Below are 7776 nucleotides of genomic sequence, written 5' to 3'. Positions count from 1 at the left end.
TGCGGAAACATAAAGGAGCCCCAAACACTTCACAGTTCACTTTGACACATTTATTTCTACAATCCAGACATCAGTAGGAACAAAATGACCAGCAACACCCCCTATTCCCTTCTTGTGACAACAGAAACCCGTTTCTGTGAACGCCATGTAGTAGGAAGCATGGTACAACACAGGGGTAATTCACACTTAACCTGATCTACATGCACATGCGCCAAGATGGCAAATCAACGGTGCCATTATTTAGCTGGTTTCTCAGCTACATTCCTCTCAGGAGCCCACACACGTCACACCTTCAGGCTGAAAGGGATCAGGTGCTCTGGGATGTGAACCTGGAATATATCCTTTCCGCCTTTGCTAGGTAAGGGCTCCAGTAACCACCTGGGGTGGAAATCACAGTCAGGTACTTCTGCTGCAGGTTGGTCAGGACAGCTTGCTTTTCCAATTCCACAACATCCTCAGGAGCTAAGTTTTTAGGACACTCCAACATTTCGCCAATGTCAACGAGCCTTGTGCACAAAGAGAGAAACACAAAGGTGGTTTTCCCTTCCATAAACCAAGGCCAGCAGTGTGACAACTTGGTTATTTCAAAATTATGGCCGCTACAGACTTAGATGACATCACCAAAAGGACAGGAAGGGCAGCAGGGCCTTCTCACGGAGCACAGATGATGAGCCAAACATGTTCCGAGAATCCTGGGTGAGGCAGAGGGAAGGCTCCAGAAATGAAGAGGACAGGGCTTGCTCCTCTGTGAAGCGACACAAATAACATGCAGGCGCCAGCAAGACTGCTGAGGGTAGGAGTTTCAGAATGGAAGGGCACCAGCCACTGCCCAGGAACATGGAGACAACGCGGCTCTGACGCAGGTCACCAGGGACAGGTGTGGATGTGGGCCCTCAACCACCCACGGAGGTTGAAGGGATTAGCCTAGGGTGCCATTGGTGGTGGGGACAGGGCAGGCATGTGAAGCCAGGCAGGCAGCCGACCCGCACAATGTGCTGTGCTGCCTCTGGTGGTCTCTGCCCCACACACGCACATGCACAGCCCAGCACCACATGACATCATGGACCTGACTCAGCCTCACAGATCAGAAGAGGAGACCGAGGCCCAGAGCAGAAAAATGATTTACCGGACTTGAGGCAAGCTGGGCCTGCAGACCCCAGCCCAGGGCCCCTTGCTGCCCCCTTCAACGTGCATTGCTTAACAAAACTGCAGCAAACACACAAACCAGTTCAAAACAAAAGAAAAGCCCCAAAAGTCCCCAGCCAGATCCAGATTGGCAGCTCTTGGACTCATCTGTACAACGATCGGCACATTGTCACTCACCAGCTACCACTACTCGGCCAAACATTTCCCCTTCCGGAAGCAAGGCCCGAATCTGAGGAGGCGTCATCCCGAGCCTCCCCTGCAGCAGCTCCCGACAGGCGTCGTCTTCCCTGTCCCTGTGAGCAATGTGGATGGCGATGGTATGGTTCAGGTGGCTGCCCAGCAGGGGACACCAACATGTCTCCAAGGTCTTGACCCCGTTTAAGACAAAGCCAGCATAAGGCTGCTGGAAGGAGAGGCAACAGATCTTCATCTTCTGCAAGCTCTCTGGGACTCGGTGGTCTGTGGGAACACAGAAGATCGTCACACACCAGTCCTCCAAGCTCACGGCAAGTGGGCCCGACCTTCACCACGTTTCCCAGGTGCCCTGAATCCCCACTGACCTCGATGGTTCATTGCTTCCATCTGTCAGCACAGCAGGCCCAAGGGAAGACTGGGACTGGGAAGGCTGGGATTTGGGTGACTCAGATCCACCTGATGGAATGCTCGGAGAGCTCACGGACTATGGCAGGGACAGCTAGAAAAAGGCACAGGCAGGATAGCGTGTGGTCAGTGCTACGACAGAGGTCATTAAGTCCGAGGGGAACACAGTGGAGTGTGGGCTAGTGAGAGTCGGGGCTGGATTCAGTCCTCTGGCAGCACACAGGGACAGTCCTGGGCTCTGCTTCTTCTCCTGCTGCCCTCCCCAAACCCAGACATCGCCGGATACTCTCAGCTCCCTGGCTGTGCCAGCCCCAGGCACCGCAGGCCCTGAGCTTCCTGGCTCCTACCGCAGGGCTGCTGAGAACAAGTCCTTCCTATCCAAGCACAGCTCAGCCCTCGGAGTGACCTGTAACCTCAGGTGGTCCCGTCAGGTGTCTTCTCCCGATTCCTTCAGGTGCCACCGTGTTCAAACCCCTTCCCCTGTCCCAGACCTGAGCCCTGAGAAAGAAATAATGAGAACGAGAACAACTAGCCCCAGTGCACACACACCTTCTTTGTGACAGGCCCTGGGGTGGGCACGATCCGTGCATCATCGGGTTTAACCGTCACTGCCAGGCCCACTCAACTGCTGAGGACAAGGAGGAGCTGGGGCGGAGCTGCTGGGTAAGCTGGGCTGTGAGAAAGAGCTGGGGGAAGAGGAGCTTGGGGCGGGGTTGCAGAAGGAGGAGCTAGGGGCGGGGCTGAGGGAGGAGGAAATGGGGGCGGGGCTACAGGTGGAGGAACTGGGGGTGGGGCTGTAGGAGGAAGTACTGGGTGTCGGGCTGCAAGTGAAGGAACTGAGGGCGGGTCTGCAGGTGGAAGAGTTGGGGGCAGAGCTGCATTCGAAGGAGATGGTGCGGGGCTGAGGGAGGAAGAGCTGGGGGCGGAGCTACGGGAGGAAGAGCTGGGCGAGGGGCTTCAGGAGGTGGTGAAGGGGCCGGGGCGGCAGAAGGAGGATCTGGGGGCGGGGCTGCAGTAGGAGGAACTGGGGGCGGGGCTGCAGTAGGAGGAACTGGGGGCGGGGCTGCAGGTGGAGCAGGGCCCCCTGGTGGAGAGATTTAGAGGAGGAGCTGACGGTACAAGAGCTGTACAAGGAGGAGCTGGGGTGGAGCTGCTGGAGGGAGCTTAGGCACGTCTGTGCTGCACTCTCAGGGAAGGGTCTGAATGGCAACCCAAGTCCTCAGCGACCTATCCCGACCCCCTGTGTGTACCCCAGAGGGCACTCCAGAGGGCATGGAAGCTGCAAGAGGAGCAGTAGCACTTGCCTGGGGTCCACGAGGCCATAGACTGAGGCTTGCACTGCAGGGCTGAACCCCCCATGCGGGCTCTGCTTGCTCCTAGCCTCTCTGTAAATCTCAGTCGTCATCAGACTGCCATCAGCCCCCTATTGAGAAAACTGCCAAGCCTTCCCTGCTGCAGTCGGCCCCAGCTCGCTCCAGCATTATCGCCTAACACTGTGCTGGGTCACATTGTGCTGCCTGGTCACTAGTCCCTGACCCAGCCTGCCCTGCCTTGCTTTCTCTCAGGCCATTTCCACAGCCTGGAAGCACCGCCTCCTCTCGACCTGGAAGACCCTTGTCCTCCTTCAGGGCCCAAGATTAAAGTCACATTCACTGCCCCTCCCACCCCCCAAATGTTAGGTAGTTTTGTCTCTGAATTCGGGTAGCACTTTCTGCCTTGCCCCCACCCTCCCTCCATCAGGCTTTTGTAACCCAGGGTTGTAATCACTGCAAGAGTCGGCCATCCAGCGTCTCCACGTTCCTTGAGGGTAAGTCCTGTGGGTCACTCATTGCGGTAAGCCGGGTGCCCAGGACACGGGAGCTGGGTAGTAAATGTTGGATCAACAGAGGACGGCTTGCTCTTCTATTCTTGTGAGATGCACCTGCTCTGTCCCTGGGGAAGTTCGAGGACATGAGGTGAGGGGGACAAGTTCCCTTCTCCATGGGACATAGGTCTCAGGGTTGCGAAGGACCCGAAATATCAGCAGCTCCAATTGTCATCCACGCCAGTGTCCCCTCCTGGAATCCTTTCCCCACCCAAGCTTGCCAACTTATGCCGAACCCGCGGCTCCTCCCTGGAGCAGTGTCAAATCATGAGTGAGCGTCCCCTTACTGGTGGACTGCTGTCCTTGCTCCCGTTTCCTGTTGGTGGAAGAGCTGGAACTTCCCTAATGAGCCGGATACAATACATGGCTTCTAGTGGGGACAGCCATGGCTGTGCTGTCACAGCACTTCCTCTTCGGACTCTGCCAGCTGCTCCTCACTTTCATGGGCATGGTGAGGAGTAGGTGCCACTCACATGTCCTGTGCAGTGTCACTAGAGTGGTGAAAACAGCAGAAGTCTGATCTGTGACAAGGAGCAGGGGCTCAGGGCAGCAGCCCCAAGGCTAGTTCCCCGCCATGGTGGTGGGTGACCCTGGGAAGAACCACTTCGCTGGGTCGCAGGTATGGATGGGGAGGGTGGCCTTTGGCCACCCCTGTGAAATGCATCTCAGTCTTGATTATCATGACAGGTAACAAGTGAGCTGCAGATGTGGCAACGACCTGACTTCTGACCTCCGTGTCACACTGTCTTCACCTGCAGCTTCCCATGCCCTCATTCCCACAGTTCTGGCGGGAACAGGTCTTCCCTCCCCCCACACAGGCCATGTCTTCGCAGGTCAGCCTTCACCCCTTCACTGGTACCCTGCTCCGACCTTTCGCTCTGTGACCCTTCCATGGCACTCTGGAGCCCCCAGGCAGAGGCTAGAGTACTGCAGACAGCTGGGGCCTTCCCTGTCTCCTGCCTCTGCTCCAGCTCGGCCACTGTGCCTTGGGTCACCGTGCTAGCACAGACTCGCCTTCCCCGGATTCCTGGGGTCATGAGTGAGTCCCCTCCTCAGGCTCTGCTTTCTTCTCCACACCAGGATTCCCTCCCCACCCTGCCACATGTCCTCCTTTCAGGAAGTCCTTGTCCTTTCCAAGGATCACTCTTTACAACCAACTGTCCCACCAGAACGTGGCTTACTTTTCTGACACCACAGCACTTGACATGTCCCCGGGGAGCATGTGCGGAAGTCTCTGTCCACCCCAGTGGCCTTCTGAGCCTTCGCGCTGTGTTTCTGGTCCCTTTCCTTGGCACGGCCGTGGGAGGCCAGCCTCTCAGGCCAGGCCTGTCCCCAGGAATGCCACTGCTCCTCTCTTTCCTCAGCATCCCTGCCTCAGCAGTCCCTCTCTAGTGCAGATGCTCTCCTCCTGAGCTGATCCTTCATGCTCAGCGTGATTTCTACGTGACTCCGTTCCTTCTCTGTGCCTGTCACCACTTCTCTTCCTCTGCCTCCCTCCTTCGCCTTTGAGAAGGTGGCCACCTTCCTCCCTTTGTTTCTTTGCCTCTGAGGCCCTGGGTGAGGGTGCTCTCCTCCAGGGACAGTTCCGCTTTGCTCCTGCCAAATGTGCGGGGCACCGCCAGTCTGGGAGGACCTTGACCCAAATCCTTGGTCTCCCTTCAAATACTGCTTGGTCGGTTTGGTTTTTTCTTCTAGGAGAGTGACTTATCCTGCTGTAGGAGCTATTTATGAAGTTTGGAAACTAATCCTGCCTCGGTTATTAATTAGCAATAATATATTCAAAGTAAAATAAGTTATGAGTGGGTTTATTTAAAGTTTTCACAGTCGCATTTACACTATTACACTGGTCTTTATTCTTGTTAATTGACAGGTGCATAAATAGTGGCCCAGGATGATCCTTGAGTGAAGACACAAGGAAAAAAATATTACTGAGATGAGCACTTGGTGGAGAGGGGATCCCGGACTTGATTTCTTCTTCTGGAATTACAGTTACTCTCCTGTACCTGATGTCACAGAGCTTCACCATGTTCCAGATCTTTGCCTTCAAGTTTTCACAATCGTTGAATGCTGAGGGTCACCATCTGTGCATGAAACAACAGCTGTTTGAATTCTCATGATGGGAAGTTTTGTTCTAAATCTGGGAGAAATTCGAAAATGTACCTCATGATTTCATAAAATTTAGGGTACGTGTACAAATCGAACATAAACTTAAGAGGTGAACGTTGAGGGGCTATTATAATTCAGGCACATTGTTAGAAATGACTGACCCCAACATCATTAAGGCAGAGACCTATCTGGGAGTTTAATGTCTAAAGGTAGACCCAGAGAAGTAAATTGTTACTTACTGTACTCTTTAGTAAGTATAATCACGTCCAGTAAGAGTACTGTTAGGGGAAGGGACACAGCAGTGGAAGGGAAATGTGAATTATAGACAAAACCAAAGGACAACTTTCACTTTTTTACAGTATTTACATATGTCATCCCTAATACGTAGGATGACAAAATGGAGAGATATTCCTTAAATGCCTTTAGCATATCGGTCAGTATATTTTGTACTTTCAGCAACCCTATGTGACCTTGACCACACGGAAGTACCATTTCCCCAAATCATTTCCCCTGCAGTGCAGTTGACAGAATACAAAATATCTATGTGCCCCTGTCAGAATCAAGGGTGTGTATATATTATATAATCTCGCAGAAATGGCCAAGATAATTCTGGCTCCTTTTCTGTACTAGTATGAATACGCAGTAAATTCTCAACCATGATTTATGAAATTGCAACTATAACAGTCAAAAGATAAAGATTTGCTTTAGTTCTTTACCTTCCCAGGAACCCAAAGCCTCTTGTTTTTTAGGGGATTGAAATATAATGAGACAGTGAAGGTGAAGTGCTGCATCATTAGCTCTGAGATTGCCTAAAAGTATGTACTTCATACAATTAATTTAAATAGCTTGGGAGCAAAAGAGTCAGAATGCAACTCTTGTGTATAGAACATAAGGTTAGAATCAGGAAGCTGAAGTTTCAGGAGCTGAAATGAAAAATATTTTATATGAAAATAATAAAATAAAAATATGACAAAACAAAATGTTTAACCTTAGAATAGTATTTTCAAAAAACAGGAAGGATACTACGAGAAGTTTTTTTCTTTTTTTTTTTTTTGGCATCTCTCTCTCTGTCTCCCTCTCTTTTTCCCCTCTTTCTCTTACAATTGCTTGTTAGTGTCATCAAAATCTTCAAACCTGTCTGTCCTTACTTTCCTCCCCTCCAAGTGGGACTACCTTCTTACTGTTCACATTACACCACCCAGAAGCTGCTGGTCTTCTGGAGCAATGAAATGGCTTCTACAAAGTGCAGATGAGGTGCAAATTTGGAGATGACACCCTGTAAGGATGGGGTGTCCTCTAGCGAATGTACACACTCAAAATCTATTATTGTTGACTGCTGTCAGTAGGGACAATACGTGATCCATGAACCAAAGTGTGGAATGACCTCAGTGACTATCACTCGCAGTGACCTACATGAGAATTCCTTCCATCTGCCCACAAGATTAGGTTCTGTAGTTATACACTTGTGCTATCCAAGAAGGTGGCCTTCAGCTACATTTAGCTATTTGTACTTAAATGTAAATTATTTAAAATTGTGTTAAAAGTTCTGACCCTGAGTCACACTAACCCCATTTCAGTAGTCAATAGCCACCTGCTGGTTACCATAATGCAAAGTGATGGCTAGACATATTGGTTCCCAAGGTGACAATATTCCCATCAGAAGAAACAATAAGAGTCCAATTGAACTTTAAGCTGTGGCTCCCACCTGATCACTTTGAGCACCTCATGCTGTAGGACCAGCAGGCACAGAAAGGTGTTACGATCCTTGCAGGGATAATTGGTCCTGATCGTCAGGAGGAAGCAGGGCTGCTCTCACACAGTGGGAACAGTGAGGGATATGTTTGACACTCAGGTTTTCTGCTTGAATGTGTCTTGATAATCCCCTGCCTAACTTCTATGGTATATGGACAACTGTAAGTGCCACATGCTGAGAAGGGCACGGGGACCAAGGGCTCCTAACCCTCAGGGATTAAGGTCCATATTCCTCCACCAGGTAAGTCACTGAGAACAGTAGAGGTGATGGCTGAGACAGAGGCGACAATTGACTGCATAGCAGACAA

General features: G+C 51.5%; 1 pseudogene; it reads right to left on the bottom strand.

The window, feature by feature from the left end:
• Positions 1-284: 284 nt before the first annotated feature.
• LOC134367776 (protein EOLA2-like) lies at positions 285-1587 on the bottom strand (annotated as a pseudogene).
• Positions 1588-7776: the final 6189 nt, after the last annotated feature.

Source organism: Cynocephalus volans, chromosome X (genome assembly GCF_027409185.1).
Source record: "Cynocephalus volans isolate mCynVol1 chromosome X, mCynVol1.pri, whole genome shotgun sequence".
In the NCBI taxonomy this organism is placed as follows: Eukaryota; Metazoa; Chordata; class Mammalia; order Dermoptera; family Cynocephalidae; genus Cynocephalus; species Cynocephalus volans.
The sequence above is the reverse complement of the archived record's forward strand: the minus strand, read 5'-3'. Positions and strand labels throughout refer to the sequence as shown.